This window comes from Bombina bombina, chromosome 12 (assembly GCF_027579735.1).
Source record: "Bombina bombina isolate aBomBom1 chromosome 12, aBomBom1.pri, whole genome shotgun sequence".
Lineage (NCBI taxonomy): Eukaryota > Metazoa > Chordata > Amphibia > Anura > Bombinatoridae > Bombina > Bombina bombina.
The window spans coordinates 56,242,224-56,257,399 of record NC_069510.1 but is presented as its reverse complement, the minus strand read 5'-3'; the positions used below and the strand labels follow the sequence as shown (position 1 = coordinate 56,257,399).

The following is a 15,176-nucleotide window of genomic DNA, read 5'->3' as shown; positions in this document are numbered from 1 at the left end:
TTCGGTGGCTCAGTGTATGGAAGTAATCGGCTTAATGGTAGCGGCAATGGACATAGTGCCGTTCGCCCGCCTACATCTCAGACCGCTGCAACTCTGCATGCTCAGCCAGTGGAATGGGGATTACACAGATTTGTCCCCTCTACTAAATCTGGATCAAGAGACCAGGGATTCTCTTCTCTGGTGGCTATCTCTGGTCCATCTGTCCAAAGGTATGACCTTTCGCAGGCCAGATTGGACAATTGTAACCACAGATGCCAGCCTTCTAGGCTGGGGGGCAGTCTGAAACTCCCTGAAGGCTCAGGGATCGTGGACTCAGGAGGAGACCCTCCTTCCAATAAACATTCTGGAACTAAGAGCGATATTCAATGCTCTTCAGGCTTGGCCTCAGCTAGCGACAATGAGGCTCATAAGATTTCAGTCGGACAACATCACGACTGTGGCTTACAACAACCATCAAGGGGGAACAAGGAGTTCCCTAGCGATGTTAGAAGTCTCAAAGATAATTCGCTGGGCAGAGATTCACCCTTGCCACCTATCAGGTATCCATATCCCAGGTGTAGAGAACTGGGAGGCGGGTTTTCTAAGTCGACAGACTTTTCATCCGGGGGAGTGGGAACTCCATCCGGAGGTGTTTGCACAATTGATTCATCGTTGGGGCAAACCAGAACTGGATCTCATGGCGTCTCGCCAGAACGCCAAACTTCCTTGTTACGGATCCAGGTCCAGGGACCCCAAGGCAACGCTGATAGATGCTCTAGCAGCGCCTTGGTCCTTCAACCTGGCTTATGTGTTTCCACCGTTTCCTCTGCTCCCTCGTCTGATTGCCAAAATCAAGCAGGAGAGACCACGCAGCCACGCAGGACTTGGTATGCAGATCTGGTGGACATGTCATCCTTTCCACCATGGACTCTGCCGCTGAGACAGGACCTTCTACTTCAAGGTCCTTTCAACCATCCAAATCTAATTTCTCTGAGGCTGACTGCCTGGAGATTGAACGCTTGATTTTATCAAAGCGTGGTTTCTCCGAGTCAGTCATTAACACCTTAATTCAGGCTCGAAAGCCTGTCACCAGGAAAATCTATCATAAGATATGGCGTAAATATCTTTATTGGTGTGAATCCAAGGGCTACTCATGGAGTAAGGTCAGGATTCCCAGGATATTATCTTTTTCTCTTGTTAAGTGTAGTCAGTCCACGGATCATCCATTACTTATGGGATTATATCTCTTCCCCAACAGGAAGTTGCAAGAGGATCACCCAAGCAGAGCTGCTATATAGCTCCTCCCCTCACATGTCATACCCAGTCATTCTCTTGCAACCTAACTAAAGATAGGTCGTTGTGAGAGGGCTGTGATGTTTTTAAACTTAGTTTATTTCTTCAATCAAAAGTTTGTTATTTTAAATGGCACTGGAGTGTGTCGTTTGTTCTCAGGCAGCATTAGAAGAAGAATCTGCCTGCGTTTTCTATGATCTTAGCAGATGTAACTAAGATCCACTGGCTGTTCTCATACATTCTGAGGAGTGAGGTAACTTCAGAAAAGGGGAATAGCATGCAGGGCCCCCCTGCAAACGAGGTATGTGCAGTAAATTATTTTTCTAAGGAATGGAATTGACTGAGAAAATACTGCTAATACCAATGTAATGTAAGTTCAGCCTTAAATGCAGTTGTAGCGACTGGTATCAGGCTGATGAGTGTGTGCACACTGAGGTATTTTTCTAGGGCATGGAATTTGACTCAGAAAATACTGTTAATATTGAAGTAATGTATGAGCCTTCACTGCAGTAAATGCGACTGGTAGCAGGCTTATTAATAACACTTCATAGCTTTTATAACATATGTTCAAACGTTTACTAGCATGTTAATCGTTTTTTGTGAGGTACTTGGTGATAAAACTTATTGGGGCATGATTTTTACCACATGGCTATCTTTTTTCTGCATGGAAACAGTTTACTGAGCTTCCCCACTGTTGTAATATGAGTGGGAGGGGCCTATTTTAGCGCTTTTTTGCGCAGTAAAATTTCAGTCACAATCTTCCTACTTCATCCTCCATGATCCAGGACGTCTCTAGAGAGCTCAGGGGTCTTCAAAATTCGTTTTGAGGGAGGTAATCGGTCACAGCAGACCTGGGACAGTGTATTTGACTGTGATAAAAACGTTTATTATATAATTGTTATCCGTTTTGGGTATTAAGGGGTTAATCATCCATTTGCAAGTGGGTGCAATGCTCTGCTAACTTAATACGTTTACTGTGACAATTTGGTTGCTATAACTAATTTGGTTCATTGTTATTTCAACTGTGACAGCTTGTTGTGCTTCTTAAAGGCGCAGTAGCGTTTTTTATATTGCTTGTAAATTCATTGAAAGTTTTTTTCCAAGCTTGCTAGTCTCATTGCTAGTTTGTTTAAACATGTCTGACTCAGATGAATCTCTTTGTTCTCTATGTTTAAAGGCCAATGTGGAGCCCAATAGAAATTTGTGTACTAATTGCATTGATGTCACTTTAAATAAAAGTCAATCTTTACATGTAAAGAAATTATCACCAGACAACGAGGGGGAAGTTATGCCGACTAACTCTCCTCACGTGTCAGTACCTTCGCCTCCCGCTCAGGGAGGCCCATACAAATCACTTTGCAAGACATGGCTACTGTTATGACAGAAGTATTATCTAAATTGCCAGAATTAAGAGGCAAGCGCGATTGCTCTGGGTTGAGGACAGAGCGCGCTGATGATGGGAGAGCCATGTCCGATACTGCGTCACATTTTGCAGAACATGAGGACGGAGAGCTTCATTCTGTGGGTGACGGATCTGATCCAGGAAGACTGGATTCAGAGATTTCTAATTTTAAATTTAAGCTTGAGAACCTCCGCGTATTGCTAGGGGAGGTATTAGCGGCTCTGAATGATTGTAACATGGTTGCAATTCCAGAGAAATTATGTAGGCTGGATAAATACTATGCGGTACCGGTGTGTACTGACGTTTTTCCTATACCTAAGAGGCTTACAGAAATTATTAGCAAGGAGTGGGATAGACCCGGTGTGCCTTTTTCCCCCCCTCCTATATTTAGGAAAATGTTTCCAATAGACGCCACCACACGGGACTTATGGCAGACGGTCCCTAAGGTGGAGGGAGCAGTTTCTACTTTGGCTAAGCGTACCACTATACCGGTGGAGGATAGTTGTGCCTTTTCAGATCCAATGGATAAAAAATTAGAAGGTTACCTTAAGAAAATGTTTGTTCAACATGCATTGCGCCTGTCACTGCTGCGGCGGCATTCTGGTTTGAGTCTCTGGAGGAGGCCATTCGCACAGCTCCATTGGATGAAATTATGAACAAGCTTAAAGCACTTAAGCTAGCTAACGCATTTGTTTCTGATGCCGTCGTACATTTAACCTAACGTACGGCTAAGAACTCCGGATTCGCCATCCAAGCGCGCAGAGCGCTGTGGCTTAAATCCTGGTCAGCTGATGTGACTTCTAAATCTAAATTGCTTAATATTCCTTTCAAAGGGCAGACCTTATTCGGGCCCAGCTTGAAAGAAATTATCTCTGACATTACGGGAGGTAAGGGCCATGCTCTGCCTCAGGACAGGGCCAAATCAAAGGCCAAACAGTCTAATTTTCGTGCCTTTCGTAACTTCAAGGCAGGAGCAGCATCAACTTCCTCTGCACCAAGACAGGAAGGAGCTGTTGCTCGTTACAGACAGGGCTGGAAAGCTAACCAGTCCTGGAACAAGGGCAAGCAGGCCAGAAAACCTGCTGCTGCCCCTAAGACAGCATGAAGAGAGGGCCCCCTATCCGGAAACGGATCTAGTGGGGGGCAGACTTTCTCTCTTCGCCCAGGCTTGGGCAAGAGATGTCCAGGATCCCTGGGCGTTGGAGATCATATCTCAGGGATATCTTCTGGACTTCAAAGCTTCTCCTCCACAAGGGAGATTTCATCTTTCAAGGTTATCAGCAAACCAAATAAAGAAAGAGGCTTTTCTACGCTGTGTACAAGACCTCTTACTAATGGGGGTGATCCACCCAGTTCCGCAGACGGAACACGGGCAGGGATTCTATTCAAATCTGTTTGTGGTTCCCAAGAAAGAGGGAACCTTCAGACCAATCCTGGATTTAAAAATCCTGAACAAATTCCTAAGAGTTCCATCATTCAAAATGGAAACTATTCGAACCATCCTACCCATGATCCAAGAGGGTCAGTACATGACCACTGTGGACTTAAAGGATGCCTACCTTCACATACCGATTCACAAGGATCATTATCGGTACCTAAGATTTGCCTTCCTAGACAGGCATTACCAGTTTGTAGCTCTTCCCTTCGGGTTAGCTACGGCTCCAAGAATCTTTACAAAGGTTCTGGGCTCACTTCTGGCGGTACTAAGACCGCGAGGCATAGCGGTGGCTCCGTACCTAGACGACATTCTGATACAAGCGTCAAGTTTTCAAACTGCCAAGTCTCATACAGAGATAGTTCTGGCATTTCTGAGGTCGCATGGGTGGAAGGTGAACGTGGAAAAGAGTTCTCTATTGCCACTCACAAGGGTTCCCTTCCTAGGGACTCTTATAGATTCTGTAGAGATGAAAATTTACCTGACAGAGGCCAGGTTATCAAAACTTCTAAATGCTTGCCGTGCCCTTCATTCCATTCCACACCCGTCAGTAGCTCAGTGCATGGAAGTAATCGGCTTAATGGTAGCGGCAATGGACATAGTACCATTTGCGCGACTGCATCTCAGACCGCTGCAGTTGTGCATGCTAAGTCAGTGGAATGGGGATTATTCAGATTTGTCCCCTCTACTAAATCTGGATCAAGAGACCAGAGATTCTCTTCTATGGTGGTTTTCTCGACCCCACCTGTCCAAAGGGATGACCTTTCGCAGGCCAGATTGGATGATTGTAACAACAGACGCCAGCCTTCTAGGTTGGGGCGCAGTCTGGAATTCCCTGAAGGCTCAGGGATCATGGACTCAGGAGGAGAAACTCCTCCCAATAAATATTCTGGAGTTAAGAGCAATATTCAATGCTCTTCTAGCTTGGCCTCAGTTAGCAACTCTGAGGTTCATCAGATTTCAGTCGGACAACATCACGACTGTGGCTTACATCAATCATCAAGGGGGAACCAGGAGTTCCCTAGCGATGATGGAAGTATCAAAAATAATTCGCTGGGCAGAGTCTCACTCTTGCCACCTGTCAGCAATCTACATCCCAGGCGTGGAGAACTGGGAGGCGGATTTTCTAAGTCGCCAGACTTTTCATCCGGGGGAGTGGGAACTTCATCCGGAGGTCTTCGCTCAACTGCTTCATCGTTGGGGCAAACCAGATCTGGATCTCATGGCGTCTCGCCAGAACGCCAAGCTTCCTTGCTACGGATCCAGGTCCAGGGACCCGGGAGCGGTGCTGATAGATGCTCTGACAGCCCCTTGGGTCTTCAACATGGCTTATGTGTTTCCACCATTTCCGATGCTTCCTCGACTGATTGCCAAGATCAAACAGGAGAGAGCATCGGTGATTCTGATAGCGCCTGCTTGGCCACGCAGGACCTGGTATGCAGACCTAGTGGACATGTCGTCCTGTCCACCATGGTCTCTGCCTCTGAGGCAGGACCTTCTAATTCAGGGTCCTTTCAACCATCCAAATCTAATTTCTCTGAGGCTGACTGCATGGAGATTGAACGCTTGATTCTATCAAAGCGTGGCTTCTCGGAGTCGGTTATTGATACCTTAATACAGGCTAGGAAACCTGTTACCAGAAGAATTTACCATAAGATATGGCGTAAATATTTGTATTGGTGTGAATCCAAGAGTTACTCATGGAGTAAGGTTAGGATTCCTAGGATATTGTCTTTTCTACAAGAGGGTTTAGAAAAGGGCTTATCCGCTAGTTCGTTAAAAGGACAGATTTCTGCTCTGTCTATTCTTCTGCACAAACGTCTGGCAGAAGTTCCAGACGTTCAGGCCTTTTGTCAGGCTTTGGCTAGGATTAAGCCTGTGTTTAAGACTGTTGCTCCGCCGTGGAGCTTAAACTTAGTTCTTAACGTTCTGCAAGGTGTTCCGTTTGAACCCCTTCATTCCATTGATATCAAGCTGTTATCTTGGAAAGTTCTGTTTTTGATGGCTATTTCCTCGGCTCGAAGAGTCTCTGAGTTATCTGCCTTACATTGTGATTCTCCTTATCTGATTTTTCATTCAGACAAAGTAGTTCTGCGTACTAAACCCGGGTTCTTACCTAAGGTAGTTTCTAACAGGAATATCAATCAAGAAATTGTTGTTCCATCATTGTGTCCTAACCCTTCTTCTAAGAAGGAACGACTTTTGCATAATCTGGACGTAGTCCGTGCCCTGAAGTTCTATTTGCAGGCAACTAAAGATTTTCGTCAAACTTCTTCCCTGTTTGTCGTTTACTCTGGACAGAGGAGAGGTCAAAAAGCTTCGGCTACCTCTCTCTCTTTTTGGCTTCGTAGCATAATACGTTTAGCCTATGAGACTGCTGGACAGCAGCCTCCTGAAAGGATTACAGCTCAATCTACTAGAGCTGTGGCTTCCACCTGGGCCTTTAAAAATGAGGCCTCTGTTGAACAGATTTGCAAGGCTGCAACTTGGTCTTCACTTCACACTTTTTCCAAATTTTACAAATTTGACACTTTTGCTTCTTCGGAGGCTGTTTTTGGGAGAAAGGTTCTACAGGCAGTGGTTCCTTCCGTTTAAAGTTCCTGCCTTGTCCCTCCCATCATCCGTGTACTTTTAGCTTTGGTATTGGTATCCCATAAGTAATGGATGATCAGTGGACTGACTACACTTAACAAGAGAAAACATAATTTATGCTTACCTGATAAATTCGTTTCTCTTGTAGTGTAGTCAGTCCACGGCCCGCCCTGTCTTTTACGGCAGCTCTAAATTTTTAATTAAACTCCAGTCATCACTGCACTCTATGGTTTCTCCTTTCTCGTCTTGTTTCGGTCGAATGACTGGATATGACATGTGAGGGGAGGAGCTATATAGCAGCTCTGCTTGGGTGATCCTCTTGCAACTTCCTGTTGGGGAAGAGATATAATCCCATAAGTAATGGATGATCCATGGACTGACTACACTACAAGAGAAACGAATTTATCAGGTAAGCATAAATTATGTTTTTCCAAGAAGGATTGGAGAAAGGATTGTCAGCTAGTTCCTTAAAGGGACAGATTTCTGCTCTGTCTATTCTTTTGCACAAGCGTCTGGCGGATGTTCCAGACGTTCAGGCATTTTGTCAGGCTTTAGTTAGAATCAAGCCTGTGTTTAAACCTGTTGCTCCACCTTGGAGCTTAAATTTGGTTCTTAAAGTTCTTCAGGGGGTTCCGTTTGAACCTCTTCATTCCATAGATATCAAACTTTTATCTTGGAAAGTTCTTTTTTTGGTAGCTATTTCCTCGGCTCGTAGAGTTTCCGAGTTATCTGCCTTACAATGTGATTCTCCTTATCTGATCTTCTATGCAGATAAGATAGTTCTGCGTACCAAACCTGGGTTTTTACCTAAGGAGGTATCTAATAAGAATATCAATCAGGAGATTGTTGTTCCATCGTTGTGTCCTAATCCTTCTTCAAAGAAGGAACGTCTATTACACAATCTTGACGTGGTTTGTGCTTTAAAGTTTTATTTACAAGCTACTAAAGATTTTCGTCAAACATCTGCTTTGTTTGTTGTCTACTCTGGACAGAGGAGAGGCCAAAAGGCTTCGGCAACTTCTCTTTCTTTTTGGCTAAGGAGTATAATATGCTTAGCTTATGAGACTGCTGGCCAGCAGCCTCCTGAAAGGATTACAGCTCATTCTACTAGAGCTGTGGCTTCCACATGGGCCTTTAAAAATGAGGCTTCTGTTGAACAGATTTGCAAGGCGGCGACTTGGTCTTCGCTTCATACCTTTTCAAAATTCTACAAATTTGATACTTTTGCTTCTTCGGAGGCTATTTTTGGGAGAAAGGTTTTACAGGCAGTGGTACCTTCCGTTTAAGTACCTGCCTTGTCCCTCCCTTCATCCGTGTACTTTAGCTTTGGTATTGGTATCCCACAAGTAATGGATGATCCGTGGACTGGATACACCTTACAAGAGAAAACATAATTTATACTTACCTGATAAATTTATTTCTCTTGTGGTGTGTCCAGTCCACGGCCCGCCCTGTCATTTTAAGGCAGGTATTTTTTAATTTTAAACTACAGTCACCACTGCACCCTATGGTTTCTCCTTTCTCTGCTTGTCTTCGGTCGAATGACTGGATATGGCAGTTAGGGGAGGAGCTATATAGCAGCTCTGCTGTGGGTGATCCTCTTGCAACTTCCTGTTGGGAAGGAGAATATCCCACAAGTAATGGATGATCCGTGGACTGGATGCACCACAAGAGAAATAAATTTATCAGGTAAGCATAAATTATGTTTTGAGCTGATGCATGTTTTAGACCTTTAGCTTTTAACCTAGAAGGTTATTTTTCTTCTAGGGATTTCTTCGGCTAGAAGGGTCTCCCCCTGAGCGCAAAACTGCTTATTCTACTAGAGCAGTTGCTACATCTTGGGCCTTTCGTAATGAGGCTTTTTTTTTTTTTGCTTTTTTTTTTTTTCTTTTCTATTCTGAGGTTGTTTATCTTACATCAACAAAAAATAAATACAATTTTACATTCCATATTAAATATACAATCCAGCTCTTCATTGTAATATTTAAACAATATAGCTTCTGGATTTTATCCTGTGACAGATAATAAAAAATAAATATCATATAGTTCGGTATTAAATCCATAGTCAGCACAATGTCAAATCATCTATACCTATAACAGTATCCAATCTGATTTACCCTCACAAAACTTTGTTCCTCCATTAACACAAAAAAAACAACAACAAAAAAAACATAAAATTTATCTTCCGTACCAGATGCCCAAGAGATAATAGAGACCGTATTCCTGAAAGGGTATATTATCTGTTCCTGTTGTAGTTTACTAAGATCTTATCAAGGCGCCCCATTTTTTTAAAAATGTATTCACTTTGTGTTCATTATGTATTTCAATTTTTAACCAAAATTGTCTAATTATTGGACAATCCCACATCATATGGATTAGGTCCGCCTGGTGTAAACTGCATTTAGGGCATGTATCAAATTTTGTGTTACCCCAATTCAGCTCCTTTTTTAGGAGTATAATAAATTTTATGCAAAAGTTTTGTGTGGGCCTCCCTCCATGTCTCTGATAATGTTGTTTTAATCACACTTTTAATTGAATCTTTCAGAGATTCTACATCTATATGGCTAATATGAGGTCTCCATTTTCTAGACATACCTTTCAAATTATTCCAGCCCTCTTAAACTAACATTAGTCTAGTCTATACCAGGGAGATATAGTATATATTCCTTGTCTGACCATATTTATCCAAGGTTCAACGTTTTTCCACTTGTATCCATTATTCCTAATAAGTTCATTTACATAATGCCTAACTTGTAAAAAGGCAAAAAAAAATCTTTATTATCTAGTGAAAACTCTTATTTCAGTATTTCAAAGGTCTTAACTAATTTTTCTTCTTGATTTATAATTTGATATATTAATTTTATGCCTTTTCTATCCCTTTTCTTAAATACTACTGAGTTTACACCTTCTGGTCTGGAAAGGCTAGATTCCTCTGTATTTCCAGATGATTAGACACTCCACTTTTAATCCTTAGATTTTTACATATTTTCTGCCTTGCCCAGATTGGATAATACATTGTTTTTCGTTTTTTTTAACTCCTACGGTAACTCCTGGTATGGTATATGTATTTTATAAGGGAATTTTTTTTTATCTCTGCTTCTGTGTAATATGCAGATTCCGAGAACCATTCTACCGCTATTCTGCTTAAAATTATCCAGTTAAAATATTCTAAATGCGGGGGATCCAGTCCCCCGTACTCCCTTTGTAAACATAACTTATTAGTGATATTCTAGACTTTTTATCATTCCAAATACATTTTCTAATGTCAGATTGTAAAGCTCTTATATCTTTCTTTAAAATTGGTATTGGAATATTCTGCATAACATATAATATTTTGGGGAGGATTATCATTTTGAATAAGTTAATTCTGCCCGATATTGATATTGCTAATTTGGTCCAGAATTTAAGATCTTCCTTTATTTTTTTAAAATAACAGTACATAGTTTAGACCATACCATCTGTCTTTTTGAGGGGAGATATGAATTCCCAAATATTTGATGCCCTCTTGCGTTATTTTAAAATACTTATTTGTCCTTATATTATTTTGATCACCTATTTTCATCATTTCAGATTTACTAACATTAATTTTATATCCTGAAAAGGAACTGAAAGTGGATATTTCCATTATTAATGGAATGGGTTTTTTTTTTTCAAATTTCTTACAAATAGTAGCAAGTGGTCTGCATATAAGGATTAAACAATAAAAATTAAGAATAAAGGTTTAGGGTTTAGTAAGCACTCTTTCCTAGTCTAAGTAGTAAGGAATTAAAAAGAACTTTTAATAATTAAAGGTAAACATGAGGAAACAACCACTATATAATAAATTGAACCCTACCAACCAAAATAATCAAGTGAGATAAAAAAGTGCATGTATTCACTCCCCTGTTTCCTGGTCGATAGCTGCAGTCGTCGGCATCAGGTGCCAGGGGTGAAAAAACATGCAATAACACTAATAAAATGCACAAACTAGTTTCGGCCCAAGTATTGGTCTTTTTCAATGTGAATAGTAACAAGCCGAAGCCCCAAATGCCACCCTTTTAAATACAGGCTTGCTGCCTGCTATTCACCAATCATGGTGCAGCATCCAGAGCCGCCCCTCATACAGCCTATCTACGCCCCTCATACAGCCTATCTACGTGTGTGGCTGTGGTGTGGGCGTGTGCTGATTCTGTGCATCACAATTGGTGGACAGATTGTGACATCACAGAAGACATAGTGTGTAAACAGACTCTGACAGGATTAGTGTATAACAATACAGTGAAATCCTGGTTAGTAGTACTGTATATGTTCCTGAGTATTACACATATTTGTGCATTTGTTGCAATTGGAGGAAATGGATTACAGGGCACACAGTGATACTGCAGTATAGAACATACTGTTACTGACAGTGAACCCTCATATCATACATTTAGCTTGTCCTTGTCATTACACAGTGCACACAGTGATTGTCCACACCAACCCTCGCTGCACATAGAGATACTGCAGTATAGAACATTCTATTACTGACAGAGAACCCTCATATCACACATGTAACTTATTATCATTACATAGTGTACACAGTGATTGTCTACACTAACCCTCACGGCACACAGGGATACTGCAGTATAGATCATTCTGTTAATGACAGCGAACCCTCTTATCACAAGATTAGTGTATAACAATGCAGTAAAATCCTGGTTAGTAGTACTGTATGTGTTCCTGAGTATTACACATATTTGTGCATTCGTTGCAATAGGAGGAAATGGGTTACAGTGCACACAGTGATACTGCAGTATAGAACATTCTGTTACTGACAAAGAACCCTCTTATCACACATGTAACTTGTAATTGTCGTTCCACACTGTACACAGTGATTGTTTACACTATCCCTTGCTGCACACAGAAATACTGCAGTATGTAGCATTTTATCACTGACAGAGAACCCTCATATCACACATGTGACCTGTTATTGTCAATAGACAGTGTACACAGTGATTGTTTATACTAACCCTTGCTGCACACAGTGATACTGCAGTATAGAACATTCTGTAACCTGTTATTGTCAAAACACACTGTACAAAGTGTGCCATACTAAGTTCATATATACACTAGCCCCAATTATGACGTCAATAGGCGGTGGCATTGGGAGTGGATCATTTATATAGCGATCATGATAATAACAGTGTAATCAATGCACTCCCTCATCTTAAAATGGCATGTGTGTGCAAGACCCTAGAATAATTATAACAGGTGTCAACCACACTACTCATAAATCAAAATTATTAGATGTGCAAATTGAATAATAAATCAGTATAGAAATTTATCTAGAATATAATTCAGATGTCAGGAATGGTAGTATCCCCCCCACTGTACCGCAGTGGAAGGTTCATTCCGTAAAGATAAAATTAACTGATTATCTGATACTTAACATGGTATAGCTACCAACCATCCACTCAAGATAGATCAAATATTTGTTAACCAGGTGGGTGTACAAATAATTACAGAAAACCCCAAAAATTATTAGCTTCATTCATTCCATGAGGCATGATTGAATTTAATCTAAATATCCAATTGGTCTCCTTTTGGAGCAGTATTTGTTCGCACCCGCCGCCTCTAATACCGGGTTTCACTTGCTCCAAAGGGTCTTGGGTCTTGCACACACATGCCATTTTAAGATGAGGGAGTGCATTGATTACACTGTTATTATCATGATCGCTATATAAATGATCCACTCCCAATGCCACCCCCTATTGACATCATAATTGGGGCTAGTGTATATATGAACTTAGTATGGCACACTTTGTACAGTGTGTTTTGACAATAACAGGTTACAGAATGTTCTATACTGCAGTATGTGCAGCGAGGGTTAGTGTAAACAATCACTGTGTACACTGTCTATTGACAATAACAGGTCACATGTGTGATATGAGGGTTCTCTGTCAGTGATAAAATGTTGCATACAGCAGTATTTCTGTGTGCAGCAAGGGATAGTGTAAACAATCACTGTGTACAGTGTGGAACAACAATTACAAGTTACATGTGTGATAAGAGGGTTCTTTGTCAGTAACAGAATGTTCTATACTGCAGTATCACTGTGTGCACTGTAACCCATTTCCTCCTATTGCAACGAATGCACAAATATGTGTAATACTCAGGAACACATACAGTACTACTAACCAGGATTTTACTGCATTGTTATACACTAATCTTGTGATAAGAGGGTTCGCTGTCATTAACAGAATGATCTATACTGCAGTATCACTGTGTGCAGTGAGGGTTAGTGTAGACAATCACTGTGTACACTGTGTAATGATAATAAGTTACATGTGTGATATGAGGGTTCTCTGTCAGTAATAGAATGTTCTATACTGCAGTATCTCTATGTGCAGCGAGGGTTGGTGTGGACAATCACTGTGTAATGACAAGGACAAGCTAAATGTATGATATGAGGGTTCACTGTCGGTAACAGTATCACTGTGTGATTTAAAGCTCCGGTGTGTTGGGGTGGCTTGCATTCTCCTAGTGGTCATGGGGGAATATGCCCATGCGTGAAGATTTGTGGACTTCTAACCATCATGAAAGAAAGAAATGTATCACAGGCTTTTTTCATTTTCTGTGATGAGATATATATATATATATATATATATTTTTTTTTTGTGAAAATATTTCTGCATTTTCTTTGATGAGCTGGTGTTTCTGTGTTTGGTGTTCTTACATGAGTACAGGTTCATGTACAGCCTTGCTAATGTCTGCAGTGAGTTCCCACAGTGTCAGTCTGCCTGGGAACCTGCACTACTGTACTGATGGGGTCTATATGCTTATTTTGGAAGGGCTGCTGTTCCATCTGTATATTGCTAATGTATACTATTTTCTTCCTAAAGGATGGTACTTAGAAATGAGTCTCAATATATATATTTATTTATTACAACCTCAGAGTTGATTGCAGTAAAGAGATCTTTAAAAAAAGAACACTTAAAGAACAAATAATATAATAAGCACCCATTTAAATATTTTTTCTTTGTTGTGCATGACAAAGGTTGAAGCTTTTCTTAAATGAGTGTAGAATCTGCTAACTTTTTAGTTACTGTTTCCTCACTAATATTACCTTTAGCTTAGGAAATCAGGACGCTGCTTGATGAAATAATTTCTTTATTAGACAGAAAATAAGTATTTACATAGAGACAAGTTACTGACTAATGGAAGGGAAGGAAAGGGGAGGTGGAAAGAGGGAGAGAGATGGAAGGGGAGAGGTGAGTGAGAAGAGAGCTTAGCCTAGCCTACATACAACTAACTTATATAGTCATTCATTCTTTCACACAGCCCAGCCCACACTCAGCTGTACATTCCTCAGGAGACAAGATGACTTTATTATATGAGTGGGGGTAGAATGTGACATCCTTAGGCTATTGGTGAACAGAGATAAAATCAGGGCCTTGTACACCATCTGTGCTGAAATGCTAAATATTGCAAGGGTTGTAAAATGTCTTATTGAATCCTGTGGTATCCTTTTGATCTATTGTTTTACATACAGTGGTTCATCAGATTTCCAACTGGGTTTAACTTATCTTTGTCTTGTCACCTCTGAACTGGAAATGCTGGTAATTGTAGGTCAGTGTGCATTTAACCCTTTGTATCCTTGATTTTGTAGACAAATGTCCCTTAGCACATATCCAATAATGTCCATGGAAATAACAGTCTGATATTAAAGTTAGGTGTGTTCATAAAATTCAACAATGAGTTAATGGTATATTCTGAAAATACATACACATATACACACATACACTCACACTCACACACATTCCACACACATACATACACTCACACACACACATTTATTAAAGAACAAAAAAATCTGGCTCCTAAGTATTTTGGTTGGCTCCTAGATTTAAAATAAATGTGTTAAGCCCTGACTTACCTTTTCTGCAATGTGTAATAAAGGAATTATCTATCTTTTAAAACAATAAAAATTCTGGTGTAGACTGTCCCTTTAGAGCAAGATTTAGCAAGCGCTCTAAAAATATTCCTTTCTATTCTACTACTATGTGCTCATCTCTGCTACCTTTGGAGTAGCACATCTGTGCACTCAAATTTATCATAAAAAAGTAGGGGTTTTTTTGCACTCTTTTCAAAGACAAGCTGAGGCAAAATAATGATAAATCTCTCCTGTCAAAGTATTAAATGCACCTAATGTATCACTGAAAAATTGCTTAAATCCCTATTATAGAAAAACCCATCTAAATAAAATTATTTTCATGTTTGCATTCATTATTAGCTTATTTCTTTCCAATGGCATGGAGAGTCCACAAATCCATTCAATTACTAGTGAGAATTCAACTCCTGGCCACCAGTTGGAGGCAAAGAACACCCCAGGAACCAACACAGTTATATTAATATACTTTTTACCTCTGTGATTATCTTGTATCTAAGCCTCTGCAAACTGCCCCTTTCAGTTCTTTTGACAGACTTGCAGTTTAGCCAATCAGTGCCTGCTCCCAG

General features: G+C 40.7%; 1 protein-coding gene across 1 annotated transcript in view; it reads left to right on the top strand.

Annotated features, from left to right (window-relative positions):
• Positions 1-15,176, top strand: part of LOC128642663 (CXXC-type zinc finger protein 1) — a 231,298-nt gene that overhangs the window by 67,438 nt on the left and 148,684 nt on the right. The gene's annotated exons all lie outside the window — the stretch shown is intronic.